The sequence below is a fragment of the Tachypleus tridentatus genome, chromosome 11, assembly GCF_004210375.1.
Source record: "Tachypleus tridentatus isolate NWPU-2018 chromosome 11, ASM421037v1, whole genome shotgun sequence".
Taxonomy (NCBI): Eukaryota; Metazoa; Arthropoda; class Merostomata; order Xiphosura; family Limulidae; genus Tachypleus; species Tachypleus tridentatus.
Genome location: NC_134835.1, coordinates 37760664 through 37782066, shown reverse-complemented (window position 1 = coordinate 37782066; position 21403 = coordinate 37760664). Strand labels below are relative to the sequence as shown.

Genomic DNA, 21403 nt, shown 5'->3' with positions numbered 1-21403 from the left:
TACATCTGACAAACTGTGAACACTTTACTCCAACTAGTCTTAACCACTGGATTTATACTTGTGGCTTGAAAATAAGTAGTCAGTACCAAATGTCAGTATTCTATTTTTTAACACTGTTACTGTTAAGACATATGTTTAAGAAACAATTGACCGGCATTGCCAGGTGGTTAAGGCTCTTGACATGTAATTCATCAATAAATGTTTGAAATGTATTTAGGATGTTTTAAAGATTATGTAAATAATGTTTGAGATTTTGAGGATGAAAAATAGTTCTCTTAATCCTAACATGAAATCCCTTTACATTCAGACTAGTTACGAAACAGGCACTATTTTCGCAAATACATTTCTAGTAAAAATATTTCATTAAACAATCTGTAATCTTTACTAAAAGTATACCAAATTTTGTAAAAATACATATGCTATATAAAAGGTTATAGCACAAACACTTAATGCGTGGAAGAGTGTAGACGAACTCGTGTATGTTATATCAAGCCCACAGTGAAAGGGTTAACTAAGTTTGTGACACCCAAATTGACCTTTATTGTGTCCATTCAATAACTTATATGTTTTGTTCATCTCTACTAAATATCAAAAAACTTTCAGTAGTCATCAGGAACCATTTTGTGACAAAAATACAGATTTTTTAATGAAGTCTTTTCAATAAGTATTTCTCCATGAACATATGGAGTCAAAACGTTGGCTGCTCGGAGTGCAAAATGATTTTTATGTTAAAATTAGAAAGTACTTCCACTTATCTGAAAATATGAAATTTCATTTCCATAACCTCTTAAAATCTCCTAAAAAATTTGAAATGTTTTCATCAGTAAAACATTATATTTTATCTGCCATTTTCTCTACTGTAACTTTATATGAGGTTGTCCCATTTCACTGACCTTGTGACCGCCAAATAAAAAAATCAGTATATACTTATATTACATTTTTCTTTCTAGAATAACTTCAGATTGTAACATGAAACATTTCTTTATTCTAAATAGCTTGAAAGGTACAACAGTATATATCTGTTTATACTTATAGTTTTATTGTTCTTTTGAATCATATTTAACTGATATTCTCGCCATAAAATTTGTAATTTACTTGGTAAATGTGAAGATCAAATTACCCAACTGAATCACATAAGACTACTTATGAGTTGCTTGCAAGCATACCTCATATAAACTTATTATTTCTTATTTTATGTAATCTAACTTAAAATGGTTACAATGGAATAAAGTTTGAATTTCCAGTGAAAATAGACAATTTTCAATACAGAAAACAATTTATCTCATTTGATAGATTAAAACCTTCACTTCCTATTGAATATAAAAATATTGTATTAAACACAGAGAAAATCAACGGCACTTCTGAAAAACAGGATTTGATGGGTCAGTGTGAATGTGGGATAGGATTTCCTATTTTGTAGCACTGTAACTAAATAAAATTGAAAGCTATAAAAATTATTCTTTGCCTGAACACTGTTAATATCATAAGCAATTTATTTCATATTTAATATTTCTTGGAGGGATTGTAAACACATTAGAGAAGAGGGATGTCAAGAAGAAAAGTCACAATTCTCGTACTAATGTTGCCTTGTAAAGTTAAGGACTGAAACCTGATGTGTTACTAAAATTTGGATTATTAACTATGTTTCTATGACAAACTTATTCATAAACCATGATAAGAAAGTAGTTCAATTAAATTTAAAATGTAATTCACTAAAACACCATGACATTCACAGAAAAAAATTAAACATGGGTGGAAATATCTGACTTTGGACCTGACTATTCAATAAACACACATGATAATCTAAAACAAGACATTTCTTTCTCTTCAAAGCTCATACAAATGGAAAAATGATAGCATTTGAAAAATATGAAATGCAAAAAGAAGAAAAACTGTAGGTGCCCAAAACCCTTTAATTGTCTCTCAACTACAGAATTAGCATACAATTTCAAGAAGTAAGGTCATTCTAAAGCTGTGAAAAAAAAATCTGCAGAAAAATATGTGGATGTCTTAGGAATATTAAATGGAGAAATGTACCTTTGTTAATTTATCATATGTGTTTGTTTGTTTAGAATTAAGCACAAAGCTACACAATAGACTATCTGTGCTCTGCCCACCATGGATATTGAAACCTGGTATTTAGCAGTGTGATTCTGCAGACATACCGCTATTCCATTGGGAGACGTGTTTGTGAATTTGTTCACTGTCCACATACCTCTCCCACAGTTTTGAAGATGTCAAAACAAAATGTTTTGGGCAAGATTCTGGTTAACTCAAGTAGAGTAATTATCTATATAGTATAGCCACTCCCACCCCCCATCACTAAGAGGAGGTAAAATGCACCACAAGGTTAAATCAGGTAAAATAGTTGTCTAGGAGCAGGTGTTTTAGGGATCTTTAACCTAAATCTGGCATTGGATTTTGTGTTCCTACACCCCTCATTGATTTATATGACATTCACAAGTTAAAGGTGCAAAATGTGGGGTATGTACTGAAGGATCATGGATGGATGTTCTAACAATATTTCTTCATGGTTTTAACCTCTTCTTCAAGTAAAATAAAAATACATCTGGAGATAATGGAAGAATTTCTGGTATACTGGAGTCTCTACAAATCATGAGAGGACTTTAGAGCACAACAGTACAGATCAGATATTCTATGCTTGTTCTAAAACTAAGCTGAACTCACTTTATGGATCTGTTGAATTATTCCTGTAGATGATCTGTTAAAAAGTGATTCTTCAACAGGACAACTGTTTTTCAACACTAAGTGCAACTTTTTCTAATTCACTCGAAGTTTCATTTTCTACAATCTTAACAATTTGCTTAAGAATAAGTTTTATCAGAATGATTAAATTTTGATTTTAAAATCTACCTTAGTGTTTATTTTTAATTATAAGGTCTATGTTTGCATATTAATATTGGTATTTTATTATTAAAACACAGTTGTCAGTGCTAATAAAACCAAGGCTAGCTGGTTTTCTCACTCTAGATTACTGCAAAAAACAAGGTTCTCTTGAGTATCAAACATTTTGTTTTTCATACTAAAATATATGTAAGTGAAATAATTTCAATGCAAAAACAAGTAATTATGGAAATGTTTAATATTTCTACAATCTTCACAATTTGCTGAAAGATAACATATACTTGTCAAAAAACGAAAATCTAATTTTCAATAAAAATGAGGTAAACCTGGTATGTATTTCTGTTTTATTCAGGAAATATAAACGATACATTAACAGATCATTAGTTGAGAAAATTCTTCTTATATAAAAACAATTACAGTATTGTTCCATAGTCTTCACTAATAAAACATTGATTGGTTGATTGATTTAGCATTTAATGGCACAAAGCAGCTAGGCTATCTGTGCCAAACATCCTGTAAAAAGGTAAAAGTAAAGTAAATGTAGTAAAACACATAAATGGAAATGAAGGTAAAACAAAACAGAGTTTAAAAACATATATAGCATAAAACCAATGTTAACATCTAGTCTACAAAGTTGAGAGAGAAATTACAGTAAATGAAGTCATGACTTTCTGTAGCATAATGGTAATTATAATAACCCACCACGAAGACTAACAGGTAAGTACAGGAACTACTGTCAGTCACCTGAAGTTGGCCTTTCCAGTCCTGGTTCGGATCTATGAGTAGGAAGGATGAGAGCCATTACAATTGACACAATGTGGGTCCATTTCACACTCATATGCATCCTGGTCCTTGCCACCTCAATGAGCACATTTCAGGGAACCATAACATGACGTCTTTGAGTGACCAAACCTGTGACACTGGAAATATCGGAGAGGCTTTGGAATGTACGGCCATACCCTGCAATTAATATAACCTGCCTTGATGCAGGTGCACGTGGTGATGTAAATGTCAGAATGAGAATATTGGTCAAGAATGTAACTCCATCTTTGCCAGTGGAGATATGCCTCACTGCAGAAAACCCCTTGAGAGGAGAAACCAGCGAGAATCTCCAATGTTTCCACCAATATGTCACCAGATCAAAGTTTCCTCACTGACTTTGGAAAGTCAGCACGTCCCGGCAGTCCCTTCTGAATAAAAAAAGGGAAACATTTGCCCTAAAGTTTTCTCTAAAAGAGAATGTAGGATAAAAAAATGAGGTACAACAGGTGGTGCAGATGTTGAAGATTGCTCCTCAGAAAAGTCAAGACGAGGTCATTTACCTATTGACTGTTTTTTCACGTTATTATTTGAAATTTTCTTTGGAGGATCCATAAGAAAAATGGAAATTTCGATGCCCTCTGACCCCATCCACCATAGAGCCATATGAGGAGACGCACTACAATGTCAAGCAAGGACATTGCAGCAATGCCAGGGTTTCATGAGCACTATACCCAAATGCCAGCATCAGACAAAATGTACACAACACCTTTTGAGAACTTCCAACACTGGTACTTGGTTGACTCTAGCCTAAGGGGGGCAAGCCAATTGACCCAAGGGGGGGCCACCCCAAGCGAACCCGTCCACAGGAATTCAAGGCTAAAGTGGTGTGTTAGGGTTGGGCCCCTCAACCACCAGTATCCTCTCCTCCCCTTCATGGGTTGCCACACACGGCAAACACGTGAGTAGATGTTTAGATCTCAGAGAAGGTAAACTGAAAGAACAGAACCTTCCCTCAGAGGTCCCCTCACCAAGTACAGGAATCCACACCGAGGGGAATAAAAGATTGACTAAAAGTTAAAAAAACAACAACAATGTTGGCCAATCATAAATATGAATAAAGGATACCTGTTGTTTTCATTCCAAAATATATAGAAAAAAATTTACTTGTATGTAAAAAAGACCAACAATTTACTCAACAATATTTTCGCTAACAATATTCTTGGTTATAATTAATTTATGTATATTTTGTCTCTACATAAATTAAAACTTCTTTTATTTATTTGTGTTACTTGAATATGTTACATTTAACAATAATGTTCAATACTTATGGATTTGAGTTACATTTGGACCAATTTGATATTTTGCTATTGCTATTGTTCACTCTTAAAACATAAAAAGGCTTGTATAATGTCTTCTCATACACTAAAAAATTGTCATAATTTGTGATCAAATACAACTGAATCCAGCATGCATGGAACTGGTCCAACTGACTGACCCGATAATGAAAAAGGAATACTTAATAAAATTCAAAATATACCATATGTATGTACAAAAAACATAGCAAGCTTTCAGAAGAACATAAAAGTCTGTTATGCACCAAAAATAAATGAGTTACAAAGATATGTCTGCAAATTGATGATATCTGTTTTGACTTTACATATCAAAGTACAAGTCAATGCTCATGTGAAAAATAAGGTTTCTTTTTTGTCATTGTATAATCTCCTTACTGTATTTGAACAGCCATTGAAATGCACACCCAAAATTTTTGTAAATACTATCATTTATATTGCATCTGTTACTTACTTTCACCTACCAGGAAATGTTTTTAAATCAGTAATAAAGTATAAAATAAACACGTATTTAATAACTGACATCAAGTACACAATACTATATTGAATGGTACTCTCTAAAATGTCAAAAAACATGAACTTTGACATTTACACATACAAATAGGCCTAATGTGAAAACATTTACAGGAATGAAGACAATATCTAAAAATACTATAATAAACTTCTAAGACTGTGACTTATGTTGATGTCTTTTAAACTTTCCACTAAATTATGATGTTCATCATTGCATAAGTTATATTTAAATCATATTATCATGGAAGCATAAATTATTCCTCATGTAACTAGTTGATAATCTTAATCCAGTAATGTCTAAACTTTGCTTTTATTCATCTCTAAAGCTGTTCTCTATTAGTAGCTCTTACCCTTTTATGGTCTTGCACCATATGATGAGACTTGAAATGTGTAATAATGTCTTCAAATACAAAAATAAACCATAAAAGAAACAACAGTTGGTTAATTGTATTCTTAATGGATGACAGTTTCTTAACAAATAAGAACCTATACTTTGAGATGAACAGAAAATTCTTAACATATTGATAAGTGTGGAATTTTATTGATAAAGGTGCTTTATTCCGTGGAGCTGTTATACTCACCACATATATACTCATTGAAGAATATACAACTTAACACTGTAACAACAGTAAAGAGAAATAAACACAATTACAAATTTTGACTCTTTAATATATTCTAATTACATATACCAAAAGTGGAGATTCATAAAAATTATTTGCAGTGAGAAAAACAACAACAGGAAGTTACTGTGTAAAACAAATTAAGTGTGTATTTTATCTACCAATTTTTGGGTCACCACAGCAAGTGCTTTGAAGTGAAGGTGATAAAATAAGTTCATTGATTACTCAATACAAGACCACCTTGCTTATTTATACTTCAAAAGTTTTTCTTACACAGTAAGAGTAACAGTCCAGTCATGATAAAAGTTTTTTTTAACAAGGTATAACAAATCAGAAGTACATAAAATGGAAATCCTCAGTAAAATTGCTCACTATTCAAAATTGTGACAGCAATGTAATACTGTGGTTTCACATAACAATACTGCACAGATATAATCCTCAAAAATCTTATCTAGTCAATATAATTCTTTGTCATATTTCATATAAGTGTGACGTTACTGATATAGCTTGTTGTTCAGAAAACAACATTCAACATGAAGATACCACAGACAAGAAGCTGCATAAATCTGGATATCTTGTATGGAAACAGAAAAATTTCAGGATGTGAAGGTGGTGAAGTCTGAAGGTACATTCATCTGAATAACAAGTAAAAGCAAGCTGTTGGAAATGCTGAACAATATCTTCCAAAGACACAACAAGTTGAGAATATAAGTTACAAAAGCAAGAGGCCATAAGTCCTGGCTCTAAGGTAGAAAATGTAGAACAGAACCAACCACATTATGCACAATAACAGTAATACTGCATATAATAAAATAACTCAAACAGGAAACTAATCTTGCATTATATTATTTAAAACCATAATACCAGATCAACTGCACTAACTTCATTTACCCCCTATCCTTCTGAGAACAAACATTAAAAATGTTAAAATTACGTTAGTAAAGACAAAGTTAACACTTTCTTCAAGATTTAACATGAAATATTAAGGCACATCCTAACACAAAAAAGAAACTAATTTTATAGTATATGATTTGATTTGTAACACCAATATAAAATCAACTGACAGCTATGACCAGGAAACTGTCAAATTAAAACAAAATTTCAAAAATAATTTCACATTATAAAAATATTTTGTGAAAATATTTAGCCTAGATTTTATTTATATACACACACATATATTTTTCTTCTTTTAACTGTGAGAGAGGTCTTAAAACAGACCTTACACTAGTTTTAAAACTCAATTTTTATTTATTTTATGGGGTTATGAGTAGATGTTAGATATTTTAATGAGCTTCTTTCATAATAATTTTGAAATATTAATATCTCATTCAAAACATCAACAACTATTAAAATCACTATAATAGCAGTTAATATCACATAATTTATTTCATAACAACCATGTATATACATATAACAAAAGAAAAGAATCTTAACCTTCGTAAGTAACAAATTTCTGAGTCTTAAAATAAATATGAGTCAAGTTATCATTCAATTTACTACTTGTCATTAAATTATACCAGTTTCATGGAATTTTACCTTTCACTCCAAATGCTGGTCAAAAACAAATACTAAAGTAACAAAGCTAAACATTTTGATCCTTAACCCTCATACACACGGTGGGGGGTCAAAAATGGGCCCACTTGTGTTTAAGTTGTTATAGAAATATCAAAGGTGTGACTTTCGGGCCTAAAAATGTACCTAATTTAATCTATACTAATAACATACTATACTAATACGTTTAACATGTATTTTATGCAAATGGGGTATTACACCCCTTGTCTAATGTCGAAATTCACGTTTTCCACATTGGGGGTCATTTTTGACCCCCGTTTAAAAAACTCAATTACATTTCTGGTAAACAATCAAATAATATATTGATATGAAATTTTGTGTTCTAGAACATTCTAGAACACTCTATAAATGTTCTCGAGCATTCTAGAATATTCTTATCTACGTTGCATAGAGAGCCCTCAATTGATGATGAATCAGGAAAACCTGAAATAATATCACACTATAACTCCACCAAAAGAGGAGTCGATACACTAGACCAAATAGTTGGATTCTTTTCCACAAAAAAGAAAGACCAGAAGGTGGCCAATGGCACTATTTTATAACATTCTTGATGCTGCCGCATACAATGCTTACCTTCTCTATCGCCAGCGCCATCCAGAATTCGCATCAAAGTACCAAAAAAGAGCAAGACGTGAATTTATGAAGTTGCTTACTGATGAATTACTGCCTGAAGAAGATACAAATGAAGTGATCCCTCCAAAAAGACAAAAAGTTACCGAAGAGAACGTTAGGAAATGGTGTCAAATATGCGCACGTGATTCAAGGAAAAAAACTTTAGTGAAGGTTTACTGAACCATTTTCTACATTGCCAGAAAACCTAAAATATTTCCCCTAAACTATACTAATGAGCATGAAATGTCTTCAAATTTAAGGTACAGGAATTTCATTTTAACGTAACCATTTTCCAATTTGCTTAAATACACTCAAATTGTATTGGTGACAAATAAGTGACAATTCGCACATTATTTTCTCATTCAGTGCTGCCCTCTTTATACAAATGTTTTTCCCATGGCCTGCAATTCTTTTCATTGCCTCCAACATTTCCAATATAAAAATTCTACATACGGGGGGAATTCGAACTCTTGATTTTTTGTTAATATCTCCAATTTTTTCTTTTAATGTCTTGCGGGAAAACAATTATTAAAAAAGGAATAACATATATGTATTGATACATGAATATTTTCTACGACTCTGATTGGACAGCTACTTTGGAGAATTCAACCAATAATGATTCTACTGCAAGAGTATCTTAGCAACGTTAATGTTAGGAAAAGAATTTCAAAAATTTAGTTAAGTACTGGGAAGCCTGACAAATATTGATATTTCATCTTATAAACAGAAAGTAAGATATTATGACAGAATTATCATTAAGAAGTATTTTTTTTTGCTTAATTATATTTGTTGTCAAAACCCAAACTCAAATGTATGAAAAATCTATTTTATTTCTTTAAAATGTAAAAAATATATACCATTATAACCAGAAACGATATAATAAGCAGTTAGTTCCTTGTACACCACTTGTTTTCAACCGAAAAACCTTGAGTCACTGCTTCTGTTAATTACGATTGGAGAGGCTAATTTTTCATAATTTTTAGACATAGTTTCTTGTCTTTTGTGTTGATTTGGGTCAAAATATTCAAATTAATCAAAGATGTTGACCGTGAGTATAAAGCAGATATAATACTGATAAATGTGATTTAGTGGCGGTGTGATAAAGACATTCAAACTCAAAACGTTTAACTAATTGATCATTTAGATTTGTAAAAATTACTTGTAATTTAAAAGTAAAACTTTCCTTAAACAGAAAAACGAAAGATTGGAGAATTTTACCTTTCGTCGTTAAAACTTACTGTACAAACACAAATAAAACACCTTTTTTTAATATTTTCATGAAGATGGTTATGTTGGCACTTTTTACAGTTTTATTTAATTTTTTATTCAGTTTATTTGGTACCTCAAAACACTATCAACTGCTCTTGTGGATACAAGTTAAGGATAATCATGGCTGTAAGTTGTGAATATGGACGTACTTTGGTTTTTATTCTTTTCATCTTTTCACGTAAAAATTTGATGGGCATAATCTGTTTTGTAGAAATATGTCTATAGTAATGAAATGAGAAAACTCTAGATAAACAAGAAATGCATTTGGAATCTTTCCAACGTTAAAACTTTTACTGAAACGAAGTGTTTTTGCTAGTTTATTTTTAAGTATATTTTACACAAGACGGTAATTAAAAGCCGAATAAGAATTTGAATTTCCTTACACAGAGGCACAACTCAACTTGGAATAAATGGAAAGAATATGTTTTATTATAATGTGCGAAGTAAGCAATATATGCAATGAGATTGTTGTGAATTTCAGTATAGAAGGAAATATTATAAAAAGAAAAACATCTGTACTAATTACATCGTGTCATAAAAGTTAGGCAAAATTTCTACAAGACTTACAAATTAATATACGTGGTAGAAGTGCTAGGTGTTATTTAGTGGCTAGCGTTGGGGTCACTAATTGATGGTCCAATGTTCGAGTCACAATGTGTCGCTGAACACGTTCCAAGCTGTTAACTACCAGGTATTTTAACTAACTTAATCGGTGTTGTTTTTTCGGTTCAGAATGTTACGTAAGAGTAACAACTACTGCTTGATAGTTGTCCTTAACTTTTTAACAGCTGTAAATAAAGAACGGTTGTGTCTGAAACTTAGGAAGGATTTGAATTGGATGTTCATACTTTCTATCGCATGATGTGCCGTATCTTTAGCTTTTGTTTTGGAAACATTACTTCGGATGTTTTAACAGCTGTGTATCTCGTATTGTAAGAATACTACTTCCAACACTTCCATGCCTGTTCTCTCTTCACTTATTACAGACGTTAAGGCCATCTGTGTTATTATATTGTTTTGTCACCATGTTTTTTCTTATCAGCCTCCTTTTTCTCTTGTATTCAGCTATTCGTTGCATCAAGTTTCAGAGTAAATTTACGTATTTTATGCCATAAACACAAACGAAACATTGAGATAAACATTAATAAGTGCATTATGGGAAATACCACATGTCAAAATCTTGGTTACTATTTTACCAACGAATAGAGGGTCGAACGCCCTCACCACCTGGACATTCTTACATTACAAGTTTTGTTGGACTAAGTTGTTAACGGATTTTCTTTCCGGTTATCACAAAGTGAAGTCAGCTCTAAATTTGAATTGAACGTAAATTATATTCATAAATTTCATTTTCGCTAAAAATAATATTAACATTTTAATAACTGTGGTTCTGTTTTTAATACTTACCGAAGCAAGCTTAAACACTAAAAATGTGTTTTCCATACAACAAAGCCACATCGGGTTATCTGTTAAGTCCATCAGGGAGATTTCAGACCCTCATTTTGGTGTTGTAGGTCTGAATACTTCCCGCTGCACCAGCTGCAGACTTTAGAAACAGCACATCATTGTTGATTTATTACAAATACATATTAATATTTACATTAAATGTCGCTGTAAAAAAATATTAAGAACTCTTTGAATACTCTTTCACTAATGAAGAGTGAGATTTACAGTCTCATAACAATGACCTCACCGCTTAAAAAACGAGCTTCTTTGATGTGATGGAGATTCGCACCCGCGCTTTTTAGATCACGATTCGGGTGTTTTAACCACATGGCAAAACCGTGCCGTTTTACTACACACCTGCGACAAAAGTAAAACATGCATATACCGTTTTCTCAACTAAACATAAACAATCTATAATAAATACATATGTTGGCCATATGTATACACACATCATACAATCCATATATAAACTATTTATTAAACAATAGCCACTTAGTATATTTTCCTTTTTAAATTAAAATGTTATTCTAATTATACTTTTATTGTTATTATAACAAAAATGCAATTTATTTATGCTATAACTTCACACTTTTACTTACTTTTTCATATCTTTCAGTCTTAGAAACTTTTCACAGTTCTTGGTGGCTGTACGTAACCAGTTTCTATGCTCTCTTACTACTAGCTATTTAAAAAGGCGACAAACGTTAATTGAATGATTGATATTTTGAAATGAAGCACAGATTTACACAACTGGTTATCTTTGCTCTGCTCACAACGAATATCGAAGATTCTCAGAGTAGCTATTTCTTGAACAGTGAAAGTTACGAAACCGGATAAAGAAAGAAATAAGAGACATATAATACAGTATTTTCTTATTCATATCCACAATAAAATCTTTTCGATATTTTGGATTGTTTTTTGTTTGTTTTTGAATTTCGCACAAAGCTACTCGAGGGCTATCTGTGCTAGCCGTCCCTAATTTAGTAGTGTAAGACTAAAGAGAAGGCAGCTAGTCATCACCACCCACCGCCAACTCTTGGGCTACTCTTTTACCAACGAATAGTGGGATTGACCGTCACATTATAACGCCCCCACGGCTGGGAGGGCGAGCATGTTTGGCGCGACTCAGGTGCGAACCCGCGACCCTCAGATTACGAAGCGCACGCCTTAACGCGCTAGGCCATGCCAGGCCCCAATAGTTTGGATATTACTCCCACTGACAAACGGTATATATACGGACTTACAACATTACAGATCTGGTTTCGATACCTGTCATAGACAGAACGCAGAGAACCAATTGTGTAGCTTTATCTTACCTTTATAGACAGACAGAGATTTGGTTAAATATATATATTTGTTTCACTAGGATAACAAAAAAAGAATGACTGGGAAGAAGCCTAAAACCTCAAATGATGCCCAGGAAAGCTGCAAAGTGAAAGGTAAAATATCTCTATTTTTGTTTGTCTAGTATTAAAAGTATTAGCAAAATTTTTTAAAATTCGTGAAATGTTTTTCTAAAACATTTATTTTATCATATACTACATCCATGAACAAAACCGCCTCTTCCTCCAACTTACCAAATTTACACCAATTGCAAAACTTCAATACAAGCATCGAAAGTATGGAATTAATGAAACAACCTAAGTTTAGTTAATTGTCTTTGCCAGAACTACCACAAAATGATTTATCAAGCAATTTCAATTCAAAATCGGAGAAAAGAAATCTGCAGAGAAAATATTTGATATCAAAATACTTATTTCAAATCATGAATTTCCACTTTCTAAAACTGAACTTCTTGTTTCTTTTCAAGCACTAAACAAAATCAGGTGACTTAGTCAAAAACGAAACAGTTGGTTTATCTTCACGAAAGCAAACTCAACTTGAGTTTTGTTCAAACATTTAATTGAACAACCTTCATGTCGCAATTAGGACGATAATTGTATAATTTGTGCAGATCGTGTACAACTACCAGTATCATATCCACCAGTATGTAATAAATCAAAGAGTAGTCTCAAGTAATTTAATGGAGAACAATCGTTACAGTATACATTTCCATTTTGACTGTTACATCTAAAACATTTAAAAAACCGGTGTAATAGTTTTAGGGGTAAAGCTCATTATCATCATGAGAGAAACTCTGGGATTAGAAAATTGACACATATCTGTACACCTAACCAGGTACTTACCAAACCAAAGTTAGTTAATGAGGTTCAAAACGTTGAAAGCAAACCATGATTATTACAGGCCACACATATTGAAGACAAAGGAAAATCTTGTTCATCATCGTGTTGCGATCTAACAGATATGTTTCTTTAGAAGGATTGGAAAGAAATAAAAATATATATTGGACTGTATTCTAAGTGAGAATGATCTATCGTTACCTTATGATAGTATATAAAATAATCTGACAACTGGAATAGACTACACACAGACAAAATAGGACAAAAATCGAATCTCACATCAGAGCCAATGAATTCCACATACTTAGTGGAATCACCAATTTATAACCGACACCACGATCGGGTAATGAAGGATTAAAAAAGTGAAATCATTTACACCACTCTTATCCTACAGATGTACATCTCAACGAACATTAGATTTAAACATCACCTTCACATGCTTCTATTGATTATACTATGCGAAACACCAAAGTAGGGAATGTGTACATCGTGTTGAGTTCCTACACTTCTAACATTTATAAACATTCCCCTACTGTGTCTAATAAGCGTATTTTAGATTTTAAACAATTATGACAAGTTTCAACATATTCTTACAAAGACATGCGTCTCTGTTTCATGATTCATTAAATCTGTTTACTTTTTGTTATTTCCAATTGTTCCCAGATATCGCTGGCTCTAATACTTCGTGGCTAACACACTATTTTAAATTATGTTTTTCTCTTGTAATACTCTGCTCTGACCAAATATTCAATATTTTAATGTCTTCTACATGCTTAATGTAAACGATATTTTAGATCACGTATTATTTCTCCATTACAATTTCTTCCATGTAGAAACTCATATTTATAAATTTAAGTATTTTCTATTAACTGTATGTTGCTTTTTGTATTACCTAAAATCTGCTTTATGTTATTTTGTCGATTAAAATATAGGATAAGATATTTGTTGATTTTCAACACGTTAAACAAAATAATAATTAAACCTGTAACATAAAGCACAAGAAACATTTCTTCTGATGCATCAGTAAAGAAACAATTTAGGATAATATAACAATGAGTTGGTAAACAATAATCTATAAACACAATAAAATGATTTAGTTTGGGGAGAACGTACAACATTTTTCGAAAGAGTATTGGTCTGTCTTGTTCAGATATGGTCTTCAGCAAAGCAGTACACGGTTTATGTACAAGATCAAATACAAGAGTATTTTATTGTAATTGAATTTATTGTAAGAGAAATGTTTTCACCAAAGCTACACAAGGGCTATCTGCGCTATCCGTCCCAAATTTAGTAATGTAAGACTAGAAGGAGCATGAAATGGTATGTCGGTAGAACAGCTAGGGTTATTATAATATATTGTGTGGTTTTTTTTAACGTTAATACAAACCCTATTATATAATTTTGGCTAAACCTCTGGATAGTACTACATTTTCTATGTAGTGCAATTTAGTTCTAAGTCTTCTTTGCGGTTACAGTGTTGTAACAAAATATAATAAGGAGTTTGTGATTCTAGTATTCTCCTCCTAAAACCAAAAGATAATCGTTCCCTTATTATCTTATATACATGTATTTAAATATCTGTGTTCGTATAACATGGAATAATTCATAAAGATATCAGTTAAAAATTTCTCAGAAGTCAAATTGTTAATGAGAACAGCTTTAAAATATTTTCTCTTCAGGTTTAAAATCAGACAAAACCAACCATGATACCAGGATACCACATTTTTTATTATTTCAGGGCAATCAGTGACATCCTCTGTGAGCTCTAAGAGAAATCAGTTCCTCCAGAGGTTGTAACATAAGGGACGCTTAACATTGCAATTTGTAATGCCATGATATCAGTAAAACATGTACCTGCCATGAATCATGAGAAAAATTATATAATTTATAGGATACAAAACAGCGTGAGATACGAACTTGTAAACAAGAAATAAAAATATTTTAAACCTTCATTTAGTTCTTATATGCTCTTGAAACAAAACACGTTAGAAAACTCTTCACCAAACATCTAGTTTATTAATATAGTTCGTGAGTGCAAGTCTAACTAAAGATGAAGGGATGATATGTTCAGTTCATTACTTTCAGTTTAATTCATTATAGGGAAAACAAAATTATTGAGGCAAATATCATGAGATGATCCCTCAGAAAATAATTTAACCGTTAAATTAAAATTACAATAACGAACAGTTTGAACTGATGATGATGCTACACCAAAGGACGAGACTCGCCCTAGCCAGGTGAATTAAGGCGTTCGACTCATAATCTGTAGGTTACGGGTTCGAATCCTCGTCGCACCAAACATGCTTGCCCTTTCAGCCGTGGGGGCGTTATAATGTGAGGGTCAATCCTACTATTCGTTGGTAAAAGAGTAGCCCAAGAGTTGGCGGTGGGTGGTGATGACTAGCTGCCTTCACTCTAGTCTTACACTGCTAAATTAGGGACGGCTAGCGCAGATAGCCCTTGTGTAGCTTTGCGCAAAATTAAAATAATACAAAGGACGATACGATGCAGTTATTAAAGTCATAATTTACCTCGTGTAGAAGCTGCTGTTATTGTCTTTTGAATTTAATTATTTAATCCAGCAGATTCCTTACTAGATAACAAATCAAAGCTAGTTTAGATATTATTTAGTTTTATAGAAATCAGCATTTTTTTTACCTTATTTTAGGTGAATCTTCGGCAATCAGTAACATCATGTGTGATGAACAAGAAAAATCAGTTCCTCCGGAGATTTCCGTACCCAAAAGGTATGTATTCTCAAGTAAATCATGACTCCTAGCTTTAATGGTTGCCAGGACGCTCTACTCACAATTTGCGGAACGCTGTTTTGAACTCCCATCACACCAAATATATACACCTATTTAGCTGTAAAGAAAAACTAAAATATGACGGTCAATTTCGCTATTCCTTCGTAAAATGAGTAAACAAATAGTTGAAGTTGTTTGGTGTTGACTAGGTGTCTTTCTTTTGCTGGTTAGTGTATTATAGCCTATGAATAGTTTCGCGCAAAATTTAATAGAAACCAAATCACATTGACTAAGTATCGAATAAACATTTTAAAACTATAAAAAAAATATGTTCATATAGTTTCTTAATCAAATAGGACACAAAAGGTTTAAGATAAATACGTAACAGTTCATGTACTGTTGTTCTCATTTGTCTTTATCTCACCATGGTGAACTTATGTTTTTATAAGAATGTGTACTATTGATGATTATAATCTGTTATCAAGCAGAAAAACTGTTAACTTGAAATGCAATGAAAAGTATGTAATCCAATGATATAATTAGGTTTCATAGTTACTTGTATAATCTATGTATATTTCTTCAATACTTTGCACCTTTGCTCCTAGGCTAAACCTAGTTAAACACTACCTGTCATATCATCTTTGCCGTCAACGTCTTGTAGAGTCGTTTTCACTTATAATTTCTTTTAGACCCTTAATTATTGTATTTTTGATTCAAGCAGACAAATTTGGTAAGATATGTTTTATGTGACCCTGAAATAACCATAATTCGTTATCTATTCCACGATATAAATATTCAAGTACATTTAATAATCATTTGACGAACATCAACTACTGTTTCTCTCTACACACAATCCCAACCATTTTACATTTTAAGTAACTTTAGTGTGGATATTATAGTAACTTGTGAATAAAAGTAGAGAAAAATATGTCAACTCCATTACATCTGCTAAATCCACTGTTATCAAGGACTTCCGTATAATACCAGTACTCCACAGTTTGACTGGTATACGACAGTTTTAGTAGTTATTGAAATACTGTTCACACTGTCATATTGTCTGAACAATAACTGTAAATATACTATGACGTATTCATCACATGTAAGTATTGCTTCTATTACAGTGACTTTGCCGTGCCCAGAAAGCCATTGAGAAAGCGTATTTGGAACGGTTTGAAGAACGTTTTCAGTTGTCACCACGTCTACAAGCCATTCGAAGAAGAGACAAGAAGAGGAACAAAAGATCCTTACGACGAGGAAGAGTCCTCTTGGTGTCACGACTCGTAAGTTCTAGGTTTCTATGATTTAAATAGGATACGGTATTTTCATACTACATATACTCAACGTAATGTATCGCTTTACAAAAAGTTTTAATACATAAATTCTCACCGTGTAAGAGTGTACAAGCCATGGTCTGCTGGATACCGATATTTTCAATTGATGGGTATTCTATGCTCACAACGGCTAAATGGCAAGTCAGAATCACTTAACATTCCTATTTCTAAACAACTGACCAACCACTCATTGCATTAAGAAACTTTAGCCATTTCGTAAAGCCGAATAATGGGACTGACTGTCATTACTATAACGCGAGCACGACCGAAATTACCGACTGTATTTAGTTGCATTGTGGCTCGTATTTTAGACACAGAGAATTGCAATCCTGCACTCTGAAGATCGTTCACTGTTGGCCCGTCTACGTAGAATATAATAAGTATAAATTAATGCTAACTTTTAATCTCTGTGAGGATCTGTTTGAAGAAAGAGTGAATTTTAGATGTGTAAAATGCAACAGTTTTTTACATGATTTTGGGGTAATCGACGATTTCTAACTTAAAATACATTTTACAGAAAACATTAAATTGTATTGAGTTTCTTTATCATTCAACTTTGTTGGACTTCTATTTAAAACCATGTCGTGGTTTTTGTTTCTTACTAACATCCGTGGGGCATGACATTAATTAAATGTCTTACCTTTTTAATGCATGCTGGAATAAAAGTAAAACAACAAATGTGCTTTAACATCATTTTTTCTCTCCAAACCATACTGTAGTCCTAACAACACCGAACAGGGAGAAATGGAGAGCTTACTCCTTTCGGATTGCGCGTGTGGTCGTGTCATTGGAATTGACTCGAATGACACACGTGTTGTAAGCGTCCTAAAACCAAAGAACAAGCCCTACGGATTCTTCGTAACAAAGTGGAAATTGAAGAACTGTAAAGGTAAGCAGCTTCTTGTTTGTATCAGAACAGCGTTTCTTTTGTTATTATTATTACAGTAAAAGATGACCTGGAGAGATCACCTGCTTTAACCATTTCCACTACTTTATAGTAGCATGTTGTCTGTCTATAACTTAGTTATAAGACACTGAAATGTTGTCACTTAATGGACGCTTAACATTGCATTTTGTATCACGAGAATAATTATACAATCTATAGGATACAACACAGCATGACGTATGAACTTGAAAAACAAGAAATAAAAATATTTGTTACTATTCATTTTGTTTTTACTTGCTCTTGATGCAAATCACGTCAGAGGTCCCTTCGCTAAACATCTAGATTATTAATGTATTTCGTGAGCGCAAACTTAAACAAAGATGAAAGGACTATGTGCTCAATATATTATTTTTAGGTTAATTAGTTATAGGAGAAACAAAATTATCATGGCATAATCCGGTAGAAAATAAAGTGACGGTTAATTTAAAATTACAATAACAACAATTTTGAACTAGTGATGATGATGCATAGTAAAGGTCGATATGATGTAGTTATTAAAGTCATGATTTTCCTACTGTAGAATTTGCTGTTATTGTATTTTGAATTTAATTATTCAGTCTAGCAAGTTTTGCATCGTAACTGAAACAATTTTATCTTAACGTTTTTTGAATTTCACTTCAATAGTTTGAGCCCGACATGGCCTGGTGGTTAACGCACTCGACTCGTAATGCCAGGGTCACTAGTTCGAATCCCCGTCACACCAAACTTGTTTGCCCTTTCAACGGTTGGGGCGTTACAACTAACTACCAATCCAACTATTCGTTAGTAAAAGAATAGCTCAAGAGTTGGCTGTGGATGGTGATAACTAGCTGCCTTACCTCTTGTCTTACACTGCTAAATTAGGGTCACCGAGCTTAGATTGCCCTCGTGTAGCTTTGCGCGAATTTCAAAAACAAACAAACTTTATTAGTTTTTCATTTTGCGCTGAAAAAGGTTTGAAAAATAAAGTTTACAAATAGTTAGGGTGAACATAGTGCAGATAGACCTTTGATAAGATTAAACGCGCGCACACACAAATTTACACAGAAGTGTCATGACAGATTGAATATTTTATGTTTTAGCATATTCTTCACTCAAAGCCACCCATGGAATAACTGCGCATAGCAGTTCTAGGTTTTAAACTGATGAATAAGATGGAACTTAATTACTGAATAAGACCATTGTCCTTTTCAGCCTGCTACAGTCCCACAAACTACCCACTTAACAGTTTCAACAAGGAAAAACATAGAAATTATTCAATATGACCTAATATGTTGTCTCCCCACCTGTAGTTAACAGCCAAGAACAAGTTTATAATTTGAGGGACAAGTCAGGTAATAAACATACGAATTGAGCGCAGTCAATAAGGGCCAATTTGTTCAGGGTACGTAGTATTACCAACAGTTACATAACAAAGCCTGGAAACAGAATTGTGTAATTATGTCTACATAGTTGTAAGTCGCCGTTCAGCGAGTCTTTCACTGATTTCTTGTTACTTTAAAGGATTGTTTATGTTGTGAAAAGAGAAGAAGAAAACAAAAGCCGTAATGCGTTGTTATTTTTTGTGCCAAAAATAGTTAAACAATATTCAATATAACTGTTGTAATTAATTGTTAGAAACAATGAACTGCCAGTTTAGGAAATACTTACCTATAGAAAATGATAAAGAGTAATAAGAAAAAAAGCAGTTTCACCAATCGCAACTGTCGGATCATCAACGAGAAAAAGATAATTTAATGGAAGAAGGATTTTAATTGGTTAACGCGATCTAAGCCTTCAAGCATTTTGTTTCCTTATATGGACAATATTTTTATCAAGATATTTTGTATTCGTGTCTAACTTCGCTAACATCGTTGAACACAGCAACTTAGCTATTCACAGATGAATTTTATTTTAAGGACAGACGCACTAACATGTAGAAATCACTACAAAGTGTATATTGTATATATATATTGTTTTAATAGGTTCAGAAGTGTTCATGACCAGGATGAAAGATTATGAAGCATTGATTTCGTTCAGAGGTATTCTTGATCCTGGTGAAGAAATCTTAGAAATTAACAACGTTAGTGTGAGCGAGGAAAGCATCGGACAAATCAAGAATTTAAGAGTTGTTACGAAGAATATACGTTTAACAACCGTGTGTCTTTCGAATCCGAAAGACAACTGAATATACAGTCATGTGAAAAAGTTAGGACACCCTATGAAAGCCTGTGGATATTTGTAATATTTTTGGATATATAGATATTTAATCTCAATTTTAACAATACTGAGAGATGATTGGAATATAACTAAACAATTAAAACTGAAGAAAAGACCTTTCAAGATCTTCTGTAAATGTCATGCTACAAATATGCATATTCGAACTGAGGAAAAAGTTAGGACACCCTACCCCCTAATAGCTAGTGTTACCCCCTTTGGCTCAAATAACTGCAGTGAGACGCTTCTTGTAGCCATTTACTCGTTTCTGACATCAGTCTGAAGAAAATTTGCCCCACTTCTCAATGCAGAATTCTGTCAGCTGTAAGATATTTGAGGGGTTTCTTGCATGTACAGCCCGTTTCAAGTCACCCCACAGCATCTCAATGGGATTAAGATCTGGGCTTTGACTCGACCATTCCTGGGCTCTCCATTTCTTAGTTTTCTGTCAGTTCTTGGTGGATTTACTGGTATGTTTTGGTTCATTGTCGTGTTGCAGGGTCCAGTTCCGTTTCAGCTTTAATTTTCTTACACATGGTCTCACATGATCCCCAAGCGCCCTCTGATACACAGTAGAATTCATAGTAGATTCTGTTATTGTGAGCTGTTCAGGTCCTGCTGTAGCAAAGCAGCCCCAAACCATGACACTTCCACCTCCATGCTTTACAGTGGGCATGAGGTTCTTTTCCTGGAACGCTGTATTTGGTTTACGTCAAACATGTCCTCTGTTATGGTGTCAAAATAATTCAATTTTGGACTAATCTGTCCAAAGAACATTATTCCCGGAAGTCCTGGTCTTTGTCTACATTCTCTCTGGCATACTTCAGTCTGGCCTTGATGTTTCTCTTAGAGAGCCAAAGGTTTCTTCCTTGCACACCTCCCATGCAAGTTACACTTCTGCAGTCTCTTTGTGATTGTAGAGGCACGCACTTTTACATGAACAGTAGCCAGAGCCTGCTGTAGGTCCCGTGATGACATGTTAGGGTGTTTGAAGACCTCTTTTAGCATCTTGCAGT

The 21403-nt window shown here is 33.0% G+C and overlaps 1 long non-coding RNA gene across 6 annotated transcripts in view; it reads right to left on the bottom strand.

Annotated features, from left to right (window-relative positions):
- Nucleotides 1-3087: 3087 nt before the first annotated feature.
- The window catches only part of LOC143231946 (uncharacterized), a 36046-nt gene continuing 17730 nt past the window's right edge, over nucleotides 3088-21403 (bottom strand). The window contains exons 1-3 of one of the 6 annotated variants that reach the window (XR_013017301.1): nucleotides 8255-8676; nucleotides 6608-6852; nucleotides 3088-3378 (exon numbers count right to left, since the gene is read on the bottom strand). This is a non-coding gene — a long non-coding RNA (uncharacterized LOC143231946). The other 5 variants (XR_013017302.1, XR_013017299.1, XR_013017303.1 and 2 more) reach the window with 5 other exon arrangements.